At 32.4% G+C, this 17,562-nt stretch overlaps 1 non-coding gene across 2 annotated transcripts in view; it reads right to left on the reverse strand.

Moving 5' to 3' along the window:
• The window catches only part of LOC103910313 (uncharacterized), a 14,947-nt gene extending 4,222 nt beyond the window's left edge, over positions 1 to 10,725 (reverse strand). The window contains exons 1-2 of one of the 2 annotated variants that reach the window (XR_012406554.1): positions 9,895 to 10,725; positions 3,121 to 3,633 (exon numbers count right to left, since the gene is read on the reverse strand). This is a non-coding gene — a transcript (uncharacterized protein). Of the gene's footprint in view, positions 1 to 3,120; positions 3,634 to 9,894 lie in introns of those variants that run through there. The other variant, XR_012406555.1, reaches the window with a different exon arrangement.
• Between the last annotated feature and the right edge of the window lie 6,837 nt (positions 10,726 to 17,562).

Raw genomic sequence — 17,562 nt, forward strand, 5'->3', positions numbered from 1 at the left:
GAAATACTTAAAAGAATAAATGTTGCACTGGAGGGTGAATAATTTTGCCCTTAACCATATTTCCTGAATTCGGCATCACTAAAGCAGCTCAGTAGAGGCTGACAGATGCAGACGTGCTCATATCTCAGACTCTCCAGCATGTAAATAGACTTCTCAGCAGAAAATCAGCTGGAAAATCAGCGAGTGTGACACCGGCATTAGCAGACGGCAAGAATTAATTTATTCCTCCAGTGCAAGTGTTAAATAACAGGCCGGTTACTGAGACAAAGTGGAAAGTATCCGGCTGCTTAGCGTTTTGACCCACTGCAGCTTTCTAACGTACATATTTTGCAAAGGAAATATGCGCAAATGTTTTTAATGAGTACACAATACTGTATAATGTAGCTTTAAGCACAGCTTTTTGACATTCTCCAAATTCTCGTTAATGTAAGGCTACAAAAACATCTCATTACGGTAATGCATCCAGGAGTTTCCTGTGATTCGGCTGTCTGGAATGTTTATTCTTTTATATAATGCAACGGCCTACTGGAGCTGGAAACATAAAGCATGGTGTATATAATGTTGAAGACATGGGTTTGACTACTACAAATGCAATGCGAGTCTTACTTTTTTAAATATATATTTAATATACGTTTATTAAGTATATTAAGTTTATTAAGTAGTAGTATACATGCATGCATGTTGTTGATGTTGTTGTTATTATTATTATTATTATTATTAATAATATTATTGTTATTATTATTATTATTATTATTAGTATTATTATTATCATCACTATCATTATTATTATTATTATTATCATCACTATTATTATTATTATTATTTTTATTATTATTATTATTATTATCATCACTATCATTATTATTATTATTAGTAGTAGTAGTAGTATGCATTCATGTTGTTGTTGTTATTATTATTATTATTATTATTATTATTACTAATGCCAATAAAATTGTTATTCTGTTTTCAATATAATCACTGACCTGTGGTGTCTGATGGCTGAGGATACTATCGCCAAATGTATAATAATAATAATAATAATAATAATAATAATAATAATAATAATAATAATAACAACTACAACAACAATAATAATGACTTGGTCCTTCTTCATACTTTTTTCATTGCAGCTCATTTACAAATAAAAAAAAAAAGTTAATAATTTAGTTATTAATTAGATACAGATGAAACAAAAAATTACACATTGTGTTTGTGCAAATCATTTTCCTCTCTTCCATGATTGCAAGTTAATTATCTCTTCTAAAAAGTCATTATATAAAATAACTACATCACAATATAATAATGCAAAAAAATGCAAAAACAGTTTAAAAAGAAATATATATATATATATATATATATATATATATATATATATATATATATATATATATATATATATATATATATATATATATATATATATTTATTTTTTTTCCTCATTACACCAGAGTCATAGAAGCAATTTACAGTTAACAATCGAGAATAGGCTGAACTGTTTTATGGACATCTGTATCCACAACATAATTAGGCGTGTAAATGATGAACTGAAGCCTCTTTCCAGTGTTTACATTTCGCTTTCTTAATTATGCTTGTGAACATGACGCTCATTTGTATTTTGCCTCTTCCATCTCGTCCCTTCATTCTGATTGGAATAATAGAATTTGAAATATTTACAGAAATGAAGCCGCAGTCACACTGGCCTTTTTGCCCCATAGACTTCCTCCTATACGCATGTAAATGCGACAGACCAGCAATGCAAGTGTGCGACAAGTTTTGCAGTTGCAAAGATCAAGCTTGACGAATTCTCACCTGTGAAATCGCATCACGCAACAGCGAGAGAGCAATCGAAGATCAAAACATGCCCTCACTGAACCAAAATGTCGAATATGGACCTATCGCTAGCTAATGTCTAATCATCTTGTTTAATCCCGCCCCTTTTCTCAGCGCCGTAGAACTTTGCAAGCTCAAACTCTAATGTGATCGATGCATTGCACAATTATTAATGCAATTAAGTACACAAGTATTTTTGCAACCAATTGTCCACTTATCTCTTCTAGAAAATGCATTACTGTACATACAACAATAACCTTCCAATATAATAATGACAAAGGAAGCAATAGCATTAAAACACAACCCTACCATTCATTCATTCATTCATTTTCTTGTCGTCTTAGTCCATTTATTAATCCGCAGTCGCTACAGCGGAATGAACCGCCAACATATCCAGCACGTTTTTACGCAGTGGATGCCCTTTCAGCTGCAACCCATCTCTGGGAAACATCCACACACACACACACACACACACACACACACACACACACACACACACACACACACACACACACACTATGGACAATTTAGCCTACCCCAGTGGTTCTCAAACTGTGGTACGTGTACCACTAGTGGTACGCAGGCTTCCTTCTAGTGGTACGCGGAGGAATGAAATATGTCATGTACATGCTACACACATTCAAAATCTACCAAAAATGATGTATATAATATGCCATATATGACATATAGCCTATATTTCTGAGGTAATCTGCCATGTTTTTTTAACCGTGCAGAGTTGTAGCTGCTTTACTGGGCCTACTACGCTGCTGTATTTCAATACTGCTCATTTTGGTGGTACTTGGAGAGACAAATTGTTCCTGAGGTGGTACTTGATAAAAAAAAGTTTGAGAACCACTGGCCTACCCAGTTCACCTGTACCGCATGTCTTTGGACTGTGGGGGAAACCGGAGCACCCGGAGGAAACCCACACTGACAAAAATGTTGTCTGCAAAATTGTTGCAAACTATTTATTTGTGTTGAATTTAAACAAACAAATTAAATTTAGTAATGTTCAACTTAATTTTTTAAATTAAATTCAACATAAATAAAATCGTTTACAACCCCTTAACTTAAAAAAAAAAAATAAATAAATTCAAGGAATCATCTTTGAATATTTTTTTTCAGTGCACGCAAACGCAGGGAGAACATGCAAACTCCTCACCGGAACGCCATCTGAGCCGAGGTTTGAACTAGCAACAGCACTACCCACTGCGCCACTACATCGCCACTTTATCAATCAAGCAAACACAATCATTCTCATGCCGAGCACAAAGAAATGCATGGAAATCCTCATTTTGTGAAAATGTATATTTGTTCTCTTCACACCAGACTCGCATAAGTACATCCCAATGAACAAATGTCTTACGGACATCTGTACCAACAACGCAATTAAGCGTGCAAATGATGAATTGGAGCCTCTTTCCCTGCATTAATACTTCACTTTCTTAATTATGCATGTGAACATGACGGCGCTGCTCATTTGTATTTTCGCCACTCCCGTCTCGTCCCTTCATCCTGATTGGAATAATAGAATTTGAAAAATTACAGAAATGAAAGTGCATTTCACAGTCTAGTGAAGCAAGACGGGCCATTTGAAATTAATCAAAACATAATACAGTTTACAATGTGGTAAAGCGGGCTGAAATGAGGCGGACGCTTTTCCCTGCGTCTCCATCTGTGAATCCTGATCCATTCCACTTTAAAGAAAAGGCCAATGCGATTCTGGGATGCCGGTAAGTGGAAGTTTCCTCATGTCACGCTTTATAGTTCTGTCAGGCTGAGAGAGCGGCTTGTTTTGGAGCGCTTCGGGGAAAAAAAAAAAGCACACATTTCAGTCTGGTATTGAACCATTGAGCTAGAGTGGATCTTTAAAAGTTGATCATGTCCCAGAGGTTTTCTTCACACTCCACAAAACTCTGTGACTTCTCAAACTTCTCTGTGCCTGCAGTCTGCAGCCAGCTTTATTTGTGGAGTTATTGGCTGAATTCCACAAAGCGTGACCTGGTCATATATGTGACACAGCCTTAGCGCAGAGAGAGAAAGCTTTACCAACATGTTTGCAAACTCTTGAGAATGCTGGGTTGTTTTAGTCCACTTTCAGCAGAGAAACACACTGTAAAACTTAATTAGTGACACAAAAATGTCAGTAAACTCATTGTAACTTAAAGCTGTAAAGTTGACTTTAATTATGCCCATAGTTCATTTACTTAAAATGGGGAATGACTTTATTTAAAGTCACTTAACAGTTTTAAAAATAGTTGGTTTAATCACTTAAAGTCAACAAATGTATTTTAAAGTAACACGATTATTTTATTTTTTGAAATGAAAGTCAGATAGTTGCTTCAAAAACAAAAGATGTACTCACTATATTCAGTAAAGCCAACTTACCACTGTAAAAACATTGAGTTTACTCACTTTTTTAAATAAAGTCAGCTAATCAATTTAAAAACAAGAGGTTTAGTCATTAAAAAAGGTCACTTAGTTTACTTTAAACTAGTGAGTAAATCTATTGCTTTTAAAGTCAACTAATCAAATGCAATCGGCAATGGGTTTACTCACTAGTTTAATTAAAGTCAACTAATCGCTTTAAAGCAATGGGTTTATGACTAGTTTGATTAAAGTAATCTAATCACATTTAAAGCAATAGGTTCACTCACTAGTTTAATTAAAGACAGCTAATCGCTTTAAAGCAATGGGTTTATGACTAGTTTGATTAAAGTAATCTAATCAGATTTAAAGCAATAGGTTCACTCACTAGTTTAATTAAAGACAGCTAATTTACTCAGTAGTTTAAAGTCAACTAATCGCTTTAAAAGCAAATGATTTATTCACTAGACAATTAAAGTCAAATAATTGCTTTAATTAAACTAGTGAGTAAATCTGTTGCTTTAAAAGTGATTAGTTGTCTTTTAAAGCAATGAATTTACTACATATCTATTTTAAAAGTCAGAAAATACTAAACTCCATTTTATATATAAATATAAATATATATATATATATATATATATATATATATATATATATATATATATATATATATATATATATATATATATATATATATATATATATATATATATATATTTTTTTTTTTAATTATTATTATTTTTTATTTTTTTATTTTATTTTTTTATTTATTTATTTATTTATTTTTTTTTTGCTGTTTTGGAGCAGTGAAGTCAACTAATAGCTTTAAGTGAGCAAATCCAGTGCTTTTAAAATGATTAGTTGACTTAACTTAAAAGGTGATTAGAACCATAGCTTTTAAAGTCAACTTACCGCTTTAAAAGTAATGGATTTACTCACTAGTTTGAAGCCAATTAACCATTTTAAAAGCAAAGGATTTACTCACTAGATAATTAAAGTCAACTAATCGATTTAATTAAACAAGTGAGTAATTCATTTGCTTTTAAAGAGATTAGTTGACTTTAATTAAACAAGCGAGTAAATCCGTTGTTTTAAAAGTGATTAGTTGTCTTTTAAATCAATTAATTTACTCACTAGTTTAAAGTCAACTAATCGCTTTAAAAGCAAAGGATTTACTCACTAGACAATTAAAGTCAACTAATCGATTTAACTTATTGAGTGAGTAAATCCATTGTTTAGAAAGTGATTAGTTGACTTTCAAAGCAATTAATTTACTCACTAGTTTAAAGTCAACTAACCACTTTTAAAGCAATGCATTAACTATCTATCTTTCTTAAAAGTCAGCATAAATATTAAGCTCTATTGAGTTTTTATTTATTTATTTATTTATTTATTTTTATTTTTTTTCTGTTTTGGAGCAGTGAATTCAACTAATAGCTTTAAATGAGCAAATCCAGTGCTTTAAAAATGATTAGTTGACTTAAAAGGTGATTAAAACCATAGCTTTTAAAGTCAACTTACCGCTTTAAAAGTAATGGATTTACTCAGTAGTTTAAAGTCAACTAACCACTTTAAAAGAAAAGGATTTACTCACTGGATAATTAAAGTCAACTAATCGATTTAACTAAATGAGTGAGTAAATCATTTGCTTTTAAAGCGATTAGATGACTTTAATTAAACAAGTGAGTAAATCAGTTGCTTTAAAAGTGATTAGTTGTCTTTTAAAAGCAATTAATTTACTCACTAGTTTAAAGTCAACTAATCGCTTTAAAAGCAAAGGATTTACTCACTAGACAATTAAAGTCAACTAATCGCTTTAACTAATTGAGTGAGTAAATCCATTGTTTTGAAAGTAATTAGTTTACTTTAATTAAACTAGTGAGTAAACCCATTACTTTAAAAGGGATTAGTTGACTTTTAAAGCAATGCATTTACTATCTATCTTTCTTAAAAGTCAGCATAAATACTAAGCTCCATTGAGGTTTTTTTTTTTTTTTTTTTTTTTTTTTTTTTTTGCTGTCTTGCTGTTTTGGAGCAGTGAAGTCAACTAATAGCTTTAAGTGAGCAAGTCCACTGCTTTTTAAATTATTAGTTGATTTAACATAAAGGGTGTATAAAACTATATATTTTAAAGTCAACTAATCGGTTTAAAAGGAATGGATTTACGCACTAGTTTAATTAAAGTCAGTTAATTACTTTAAAAGCAACAAATTTACTCACTAGTTTGTTTACAGTCAACTAATCGCTTTTAAAGCAATGGGTTTACTATCAATCTTCTCTTAAGAGTCAGCATAAATACTAAGCTCCATTGAGTTTTTTTTATTATTATTATTATTATTATTATTATTATTATTTTTATTATTATTATTTTTTTTTGTTGCTGTTTTGGAGCAGTAAAGTCAACTAATAGCTTTAAAAAGTGAGTAAATGCACTGCCTTTTTAAATGATTAGTTGACTTTATTTTAAAAGGTGACTAAACTCAACTAATTGCTTTTGAAGTATTAAATTAGCCAACCAATTGCTTTAGGTTTGTAGTGTTCACTCACCTTAAGTGATGTTAACTAATTGCTTTAAAAGTGTGTAAACCCACAGCTTTTAAAGTAAAGTAATCCATTTGAAACCTTTTAACGGTGATTAAAAAATAATATATATATATATATATATGTATTAAAATGTAAAGTGTGTAATTGCTAGTTAATAGTTTAAGTAATAGTTTGTAAAGGTGATTCAAAGCGCTTTATTTAAAGTCAGCTTATTGCTTTAACTTTTTAGTCAGCGCTTCAGATTTACAGTGCACTAAATTAGATGCATTGATTACAACATGATTTGCTTCTATAACACTGTCATCGCTTCATCCCAGCGCTGTTTGGCATCCAACTGAAAGTGTTTCTTATTTCCGCACATCCATCAATCTTCTCTTAAAAGCCGGCACTCTATAAATACTGTGCTTGATTGAGTTTCTGCTGTTTTCTGTGGCCGATGACAGCCAGAGAATGTGGAGGGCACTAAACCCATCAGGCCTCGCCTCACAATTAATCAATTTAAAAGCAACGGATTTATTCATTATTTTATTTAAAGTCAAATACACTGCAAAAAAACAAAGTTGACTTAAAATCTTAAGTCCACAAACTTCAGGACATTTTTGAGTTACCTCGCTTGACTCTTTTTAAGTTGAGTAAACTCAAATGTCCTTAAGTTTGTTGCCTTAAAATTTTAGGTTAAGTCAACTTTTTTTTTTTTTTTTTTTTTTTTCCAAACAGTGAAAAACAGCAACCAACTTTACTTACTTTTTAAAGTAAAGTCAATTAATTGCTTTAAAACAACCCAGGCTCATTTTGAATATGTACCCCTATACACATTTTAGGGGATTGTGAAATGCGTCCCAGGAGATACTTTTTTTTTTTCAGTTTTTGTTTTCATGAATCCATCAGAGGCAGCTGTGTATGTCCTTTTTAGATCTTACATTTCTCTCATGAGTGCAATTTGTGCCTGCTGTTTTCACATAAGTCCACCAGAGGCCGCTGTCAACTGACTCACTGACTGACTGACTGACCAACCAATCCCTCCCCCTTCCCTAAACCCAACCAACACCAAAAGCAATGCAGAAAAAGAAAAGCCCCCTGCGGCTGCCTGATTTGTCAGCCTCACTTTAATGTAAAGTCAATTAACCACTTAAAGTTAGTAAACCCACTGCTTTTAAAGCATTTAGTTGACTACTTAAAAAAGGTGAGTAAACCTATTGCTATTGAAGTCGAGTCAACTAATCGCTTTGAAATCCTTGGGTATCCTCACCGTTTTAAGCATTGTCAACTAATCGCTATTAAAGCAAAGGTTTTTCTACCGTTTAAAGTCAACTTGTTTTAAAAGCAATGGCTCTACTGACTTTTTTTTTAAGTAAAGTCAACTAATCACTTTAAAGCCATTGAGTTTACTCTTTCTTTATTTTTTTTTTTCCAAGGAAAGTCAACTAATTGCTTTAAAATGTGAGTAAACTCATTGCTTTTAAAAGTAGTCAAATAATTGCTTTAAAAAAGGTGAGTAAACCCAATGACTTTTAAAGCAATTAGTTGACTTTACTTTTAAAAAAGGTGAGTAAACTCAATGACTTTTAAAGTAAAGTCAACCAATAGATTTAAATGCAACATGTTTACTCGCCTTTTAAATAAAACCGACTAATTGCTATAAAACCCCTAGGTTTACTCACTTTATGTAAAGTCAACTAATCGCTTTAAAAAGTTTGTAAACCCACTGCTTTTAAAGTAATATCAACTAATCACCTTGAAATCATCAGGTATCCTCACCTTTTTAAGCATCGTCAACTAATCACTTTATAGCAAAGTTTTTTCTACTTTTTAAAGTCAACTTGATTTAAAAGCAATGGCTCTACTCACCTTTTTCAAGTAAAGTCAAAGTTGCTTTAAAATTTAGGTAAGCTTATTGGTTTTTAAGTAGTCAATTAATCACTTTAAAACCATTGGGTTTACTCACTTTAGTAAAGTAAATTCAACTAATTGCATTAAAATCTGAGTAAACGCATTGCTTTTTTCAAAGTAGTCAACTAATCGCCTAAAAACGTGAGTGAACCCAATGATGTTTAAAGCGATTAGTTGAAAAAAATAATTGTTGGGTTTACTCAACTTTTTTAAAGTCAACTATTTGCTTTAAAATAGGAGTAAACTCATTGCTTATGTAAAGTCAACTAGTTTGGGGGTGGCCAACCCTGTTCCTGGAGAGCCACCTTCCTGCAGATTTCAGTTGCTACCCATATCAAACACACCTGCCCGTGATTATCACGTGGTGTTCAGGTCCTTTTTAATTGGTTCAGGTGTGTTTGATATGGGTAGCAACTGAAATCTGCAGCAAGGTGGCTCTCCAGGAACAGGGTTGGCCACCCCTGAACTAGTTGCTTTAAAATGGGAGTAAACTCATTGCTTGTTAAGTCAACTAATCACTTTAAAAATCATTGAGTTTATTCACCTTTTAGATTAAAGTCTAATTATCACTTTTTTTTTTAACCCGGGCTCATTGTGGAAACTTAGCCCCGCGGACGTTTCTGCGGAATGATATTTACGTCCCGGGAAATACGTATTCGAGAAGCCGCTGTGCGCACTTTTTCGCGTCTCGGGAGCGCGCGGTGTTCGCGCCCGCGCCATTCTCGCGCGAAAAGCCGCCGGATCGGCTAACCTCCTCCTCCTCCTCCTCCTTCCCTAAACCCGAGCGACGGTTCGCAAAAGCCGTCCAGAAAAAAAAAAAAAGCAAAAGCCCTCGTATTCGATTTCGACCGCGTTTTCGGATCCCGCCGCGTTCTCGACCTTATTTTTCGGATTCCGCTTTTTCGTCTTACCTGATTTCCGGAAACGCCACTCCCCGGACTCAATCCCGGTCGTCGTCCACCGCGGCCGGCTCCTCCTCCTCCTCCTCCTCCGGGGCCTCCGCTCTGCCGACGTAACGCTGTGAGCTAGGCGGACAAACTGGTTTCGTCGGGAAAGCCCTCCACTCGGAGGCGAGCCGTCGGCCGGCGAGGGCGAAGAGGAGGGGCGGAGCGGCGCCACACCGCCCCGCAGCGTTCGCTCAAAAAACTAAACGCGGCCTTTACGTACCTCCAGCCACGTAAATCGCGGTCTCCAGAAACGTCCGCTGGGCTACATTTCCAGAATGAGCTTGGGTTGTTTTTTTTAATCATTTGATTTACTCACCATTTTTAAAGTCATCTAATCGCTTTAAAACAATGTGTTTACTACATCCCAGCGTTGCTCGACATCCAACCCAAAGCATTTCTTATTTCCTCACATCCATCAATCTTGTCTCAAGAGCCGGCACTCTATAAATACTGCGCTCCATTGAGTTTCTGCTGTTTTCCGTGGCCGATGACAGCCAGAGAATGCAATGTGGAGGGCAGTAAACCCCCAAGGCCTCGAACCCCGGCTAAGAATAAGAATGATGTCCCCGTATTTCCCAGCAGCCAAACTGGGAATCCAGAACAGGAGATTAGTGGAGTCTACATGTTATTCCAGACATTTCTCATCCGCTGCCCAGGAGAGAAGAGTTCGGTTTTGCTCGGCTGCTCTATTTCTGCAGCCCGACTGGTTTTGTTGCGATCGTGGCCGTGAATCCGCCGTACCTGTTTATCCCACAGCGGCTTACATGGGGGTTTGCGCACAGCTTAGAGGAGCTTTTTTGTCCTGCAGGCTGGATTGGGTATGTTTACTCCGTGCTGTTAATCCATGCAGTACTAGTACCCTGTGTGTTTCTTCGTGACGACCTCGTGCTGGGCGACTCAAAAAACAGAGGATGACCTCAGCTTGGATTATCTTTGTTTTGTCTCTGGGCCAGAACTGTGGGTCTAGACTTTTGCCAAATTTTCTAGCTGGCACATCCTGAGGGGGTGCAAAAACTGAGGGGCTGCTTACAAAAAGCTTTTGTGCTGTATTGTGTTGTGTTGCATTGCATTATTTATTTCGCTCAACAAGTGGTGGGAGAATGAAGAAAAACAGGTTTGATTGGCAACTTCAGGAGGTCAAGGTAAACTGAAGGAAAAGAAAAATAGTGTGAAAAAAAGTTTTTACTCTCAAACATTGCTAGAGAATTTCATGAGGAGTTTTTGGAAAGAGATAAACTAAAAGTGTGTGAATGTAAAATTTTATATTTATTTATTTGTTTGTGTGATTCAGCATGATGACCTGGCAAAATGATTTGTTTTATAACAAAAATAGTATTTGATAATTTGTTAAAGTCTTCAGCCAGTAATTTTATCTTTGCTTTGTTTTCAAGACAAATTATGCAAAGATAAATGCAAATAATTAACAAAAAATAAATAGGTATATATAAAAATAGGTAGATATAAAAATAAATAGGTATATATATTGAATTATTATTATATAAATTACATAACTGAAAATGATTTAAAGTATTTTATATCCAAATTTTAAACATGTGTTAATGAAATAATAATTATTATTACTACTACTACTACTACTACTACTACTACTACTAAAAAATAATAATAATAATAATAGCATTATTATTATTATTATTATTATTATTATTATTATTATTATTATTGTTTTTGTTGTTGTTTATAATAATAATAATAATAATAATAAAATTGTTATTCTTTTTTTACACTGTGATTTTTCTTTTTATTTATTTTAGATTTTATTCAACCAAAACTTTTGTTTGTTTGCTATGTCTCATTTATAGCAGGTGTCAGCAGGAATAAAATATTTTATGCAATTTAACACTGTTTACCAATACAAGTTGTTCCAAGTGTGGTACTAACACAAGTGTTTTCCTCATATTTCTCCCCATTAGGTGTATATTATCCACATTAAAGCTCAGTTCAGTGTGTATTTAACAATCATGTGTTGCTTTAAATTAAAAAGTGGTTTTATTTATTTATTTATTTATTTATTTGTTTATTTATTTGTTTATTTGATTGTTTGTTTAAGCTATAAGTGTTTTATTTAATATATACTATATTTAAGCACAGCTTCTGGTTATATATTTATTTATTTATTTATTTACGTGTTTTAATTTTATTTTGTTATTTTATTTTTTATTTTATTTTTTATTTATTTACTTATTGTTTAGGCTGTGTGTGTTTATTTAATTTCTACATTATATTTATATATATATTATATATAAAGCACAGTTTCTGGTCAAAAAGCATAGAATCGCCAAGAGGCGGCACTCTACTGCGATTTAGGAAACATCCACTAGATGGCGCGGCGGCCATTTTGGATAGAAAATTCCTATAGAAATGCATGCATATAAGTCTGTAAAATAAACTATTAAAAGTGCTGATGATTGTAATTGTAAGTGTTGTATTGTCGTCTTTCAGGTTGTATCTCAGCTTTTATGCGCTAAAAATAAAAAAAATAAATAAAAAACAAAGCAGCTGCTTGCCATTGCGACAGAAATAAGAACGGACAGCCGATCGCTTTCACTCCAAAAGGGCGGATCCCGGGGCTGTTGCTGGGCGCTGCTGTTGCAATGGAACATTCTATTAAGTGTCGCCTCTTGGTCATTGTAAGCTCTTTGTTCTGGTTATTTTTTATTGTTTATTTTCAATTTTCAAGTACAATACAACAGCAAATAACAATAACAAATACACACATGTGTTTATAGGGTTATTTTAAATTAAAATTAAATGAATCAGGTCTTATTATCGCCTATATACTGCTTAATCACTCTCCATAACCCTTTTTTTAAAATCTATTACAATAAACAGTGTAAAAAAAAAAAAAAAAAAGCTTAATTTTTTTTGCACTTACCACATGAAATAGGAGCCTGTTTAATTTCATCTATACGCCTCCTACACGATGTGAAGCGATTTTGTAAATGTGCCATTGATAAACGGCATAATGCAGCATGATAGTGCATAAGCAGCATAATTGGTATTAATCATAAAACACTTTGATTTTATTTCCTTTAGCAGACTCATTCTGTGTCTGGAAATGAGTGCCTATAATAGGATAAAAATAGCTTTGATGGCCTGAATAGAATGCAGTGGTGACATATTGTTGGCATTAGCAGCAAACATGAATTTATTTCACCAGTGTCTGTTTTCCTAATCCAATGTGTTAATCTGCATGCCGGTTATCCAGCCGATCATTTGACTCAATAAGACTTCCTGCTAAAAGAAAAAAAGAGATGAGAGATATAGGTTTACTAAATTACATCTTCCCCAAGGAAGTCATGCAATTTTTGAAGGTGGCATGGTGGCTCAGTGGTTAACACTGTGGCCTTACAGCCAGAGGGTCTCTGATTCGAATCCCGGCGGGGTCAGTTTGCATTTCTGTGTGGAGTTTGCATGTTCTTGTTGGCGTGGGTTTCCTACAGGTACTCCGGTTTCCCCCACAGTCTAAACACATGGCTATAGGGGAATTGATTAACTAAATTGGCTGTAGTGTATGAGTGTGTGCGTGTGAATGAGTGTGTATGGGTATTTCCCAGTACTGGGTTGCAGTTGGAAGGGCATTTACTGTGTAAACCGAATATTTGAATGAATGAATGAATGAATGAATGAAATCAGTTTGATAGTAACATTTTAAATGACGCAAGCAAGTCAGTTCATGCATTGCAGTCCATCAACAGCTCTATTCTTCTCTGAAATAGGCTACTCTACAACCTTCATTATTTGCATGCATTTATAATGATCTTCCTTAAAACTTTCCAAGAAGTCTGTATTCATAGCTTTATGTAGGCATTGTTTCATACAAGTCAAGTACACTACATGTTTGGACTTGCACTGGAATGAAATGCTACATCAATACAAGTATCTCACTGATGAGCTAGTAAAAAAAGTTGTGTGTGTTTGTTTGTAACCTTTTGTAATGTGTAAATAATTGAGTAAGTATAAGTAACATATATATATATATATATATATATATATATATATATATATATATATATATATATATATATATATATATATATACACACACACACACACACTCACATATATACACAATTGTCAGTATGTATATATCTTGACAGGCTATTATATTATTACCATCCTCAACTTACAGCAATGTGGGGACATGGAAAGCATTTTCTGGGACTGAGCTGTTTTTTTGTCACGCTTTTCAGTGTAAAACAAGTAAACGCCCACATTGTGTCCAGAAACAAACCAAGCAAGCTGTCAGTGTTTTTTTTTTTTTTTTTTTTTTTTTTTGTCAATTTTGGGAGAAGATTCGTCTGGGTTTATCTCAGAGGAACACTGTAGGCATCTCAAGCTGCTACCGACTAAAAATCAGCAGGTTTGGGTATAGAAAGTGAAAGAAAAATTTATATGTACACCTATTATTTTTTTTTAACACACTGCAAATGTTTTGTATAAAGATAAAGATATGTAATTATAAGTAAATGCAGAAATACTGACGTTTGTAAAATGTGGGACACAAATAGTTATTCATCTCATTTAACAATCAATTAAAATTTGTGCATGCTTAAAATTAATTGTGGCTTTTTTAAGTTTATATTTATTTTGTTAATGTGGAATCAACGCCTCCATTTATTTATTTATTTATTTATTTTCATTCTTCGTTTTTGTTTTTAATTTCATATTTATTTATATAATTTATTTTGTTAATATATGTTTATTTTATTGTTTTGTTTGTTTGTTTGTTTATTTTTATTTATTTTTTTTATAATTTTATTTTGTTTATTTTAATTGCAATTTATTTTGTTTATTTATTTTATTATTTTGTATGTATTTATTATTGAATTATTTTTATGAATTATTTGCATGTACTATTTATTTTTTATTGTTTATATTTATTTATTATTTAATTTGTTTTGTTTTTTATTTATTATTTATGTATTACTTTTATGTATTTTGACTATAGAACCAACCACTGCTGTCCAATAACTTGCCTATTTACCCATAACTAATTACCCTAGTTTGGTTTTCACACTGCACTTTAAGCTCAATATTAGTATCTTGCATAATAACCAGTAAAATATTGTTGTAATGGCAAAGACAAACATTTTAAAATTATTATTATGTTAAAAAAATGCAAGAGGTTTGTGATGCTACAGGACAAATAATTTAACAGCAAAATGCTCAACAGTAGTGGTCACTGATATATTTGTCTTTTAGCACATTAAAACACCAGACAGTCATGTAAACAACATTAAAAAGCTGATTTTCACCACAGGCGGCAGTCTTCAATGCAAAGCAATTACCTGTGTCTGTATGAGTCAGCGGTTCATTTCCCGCCAGAAACACTGTACAAGTGAACTAGTTTATCCCCTTTTAGTACTTGAACTGTATATTAATGAGCTCAAAGAATACCCAGCATTGCTTTTCGCCAGTGTAAGCTGTATTTTACATGCTGGGATCTGCATGGGATGCTGGTTTCTGCTGGTCCACAGAACAACTAGTAAACGGCATCTTATACGTTTCTGTTTTGTGTTGAAATTGAAGCAGACCATCAAGATCTGCAGTGTAAATGCAGCCTAAGGATAATCTTATTTTGATGTACAATAATGACGTGAAGTGACATTGATATTTGGTTGATTTTAAGTTATATTGGAAAGTAAGTAAGATGCAACATATGTTTGACGTCGGCCTGACGTTGGGTTCTGACAGACCCAAGTTTTAATTTCCAAACAAAATGCATCATCCCACAATTGTGGGGTAATGTGTATTTATATAGCACATTTATCAAGTATGGCCATCGCCCAAAGGCCTGAGTGGAGAGATGGTGATAGAGCCAATTCAGTGGATGGGGATGACTAGGAGGCCATGATGGGTAAGGGCCAATTGAGGGTCAGGATACTGGGGTTACACCCCTACTCTTTACCAGAAGTGCCATTGGATTATTAATGACCACAGTCAGGACCTCAGTTTAACATCTCATACTATCCTGACAGTATATTGTCCCCTTCACTATACTGGGGTATTAGGACTCACAGGTTGACCTGCAGGTCTCTCTAACACCACTTCTAACAGCAACCTAGTTTTCCCATGTGGTCTCCCATCAGCTGTGCTTGGCTTCAGTGAGTAACCGGTCTTGGGCCGCAGGGTGATATGGCTGTGGGTGCAATGTCAATCTCATGTCATGTTGACATCCTGTGCCTGCTGGAATGTAATTTCTGCCTCTCTGTATGCTTGCTTGTGTTCAGTGTTTGTTTCTGTGGTGTTTGATTAATTATCTCCCACAACGGCTCTGTTTCTCTCTGATTGCCCCTTTGTGTTTAAGCTCGGTGTCTTCTTCTGTTTCTTGTTCGCTGTTGTTTGTTTTGCAAGTTGGTGGTTGTTTCTATTTCTCTTGTGGATTTCATATTAAAGCATGGCTTCCTTCCTGATGTGTTTATTGTACACTTTATTATACAACTCGGCTGGTCCAACACCAGACAAAGTAAACGATCTATAAAGAAAAATATAAAAATAAAATGAAAGGTTAATTACATACAAACTGCAAGACAAGAAGAGTCATGGGTGTTGTTTAAAGCAATAATTAAAAATGAATAAATAAATAAATAAATAAATAAATAAATGAATAAATAATAAGCAAGCAAGCAAGCAAACAAATAAATAAATAGATAATAAATAAATAAATTAATAAATGAATAAATAAATGATTAAAACATAAATAACAAGCAAGCAAATAAACAAAAAAATAAAATAAATAAATAAATAAATAAATTTAATTAATTAATAAATTAGCAAGTAAACAAACAAATAAATAAAATAAATGATTAAATAAATTAATAATAAATAAATAAATAAATTTAACTAATTAATACATTAGCAAGTAAACAAATAAATAAATAAATAATAAAATAAAATTAATAATAAATAAATAAATAAATAAATATAAACAAATAAACATGTTTTTTTATAAAAGACAAAACGCGACTGACAATTAAAGTAAAAAAAAACAATAAATTTTATAAAATATTAAATTAAACTAAAAGTTGATTAAAACAAGCTGTAAGACAAGAGGAGACATTGATATTGTTTACAGCAAATAAATGCATGAATAAATACAAAGTAATTTAACTAATTATTTAATTAGCAAACAAACAAATAAATAAAATGTATACTCACTGCAAGACATGATGTGGCTTTGACACTGTTAAATAAAATAAAATAAAATAAAATAAAATAAAATAAAATAAAATAAAATAAAATAAAATAAAATAAAATAAAATAAAATAAAATAAAATTAAATTAAATTAATATAAATTAAATTAAATTAAATTAAAACATTTAAAAATAAACAGATTAAACAATAAATAAATAAATAAATAAATAAATAAAAACATACACATGACAAGACGTGACTAACATTGATTGCAATAAAACTAAATTATTTTTAAATAGATTTAAATAATTAAATTTAATTAAATTAGAAGTTGATTAAATACAAGCTGCAAGACAAGAAGAGACTGACCCTGTTTACAGAATAACTTTAAATAATTTATATAGTTAAATTAAATAGTTGATCTTATACAAGTTGCAAGACAAGATGAGATTTTGACAGTGTTTACTGTGGAAATATACAGTAATGATGAAACAGTAAGTTATTTATCTTTATAATAATAATAATAATAATAATAATAATAATAATAATTATTATTATTATTATTATTATTATTATTATTATTATTGTTGTTGTTGTTGTTGTTGTTGTTGTTGTTGTTATTTGCCAAACTTTAAGTGAGTCTATCATCCTACTATCTCTTTCAACCTTACAAAAACACTCACAGTTCAATCTTCTTCTTCATCATCCATCCTCATCATCATGATAATCTTCACACATGCACTGAAATAATGCATCAAACGCTCTTTTTATTTTATTTTATTTTTCCCAAACAGACTGAAGGAATACATTACACTTCCGGCCTGCATG

This window comes from Danio rerio, chromosome 5 (genome assembly GCF_049306965.1).
Source record: "Danio rerio strain Tuebingen ecotype United States chromosome 5, GRCz12tu, whole genome shotgun sequence".
Classification (NCBI taxonomy): domain Eukaryota; kingdom Metazoa; phylum Chordata; class Actinopteri; order Cypriniformes; family Danionidae; genus Danio; species Danio rerio.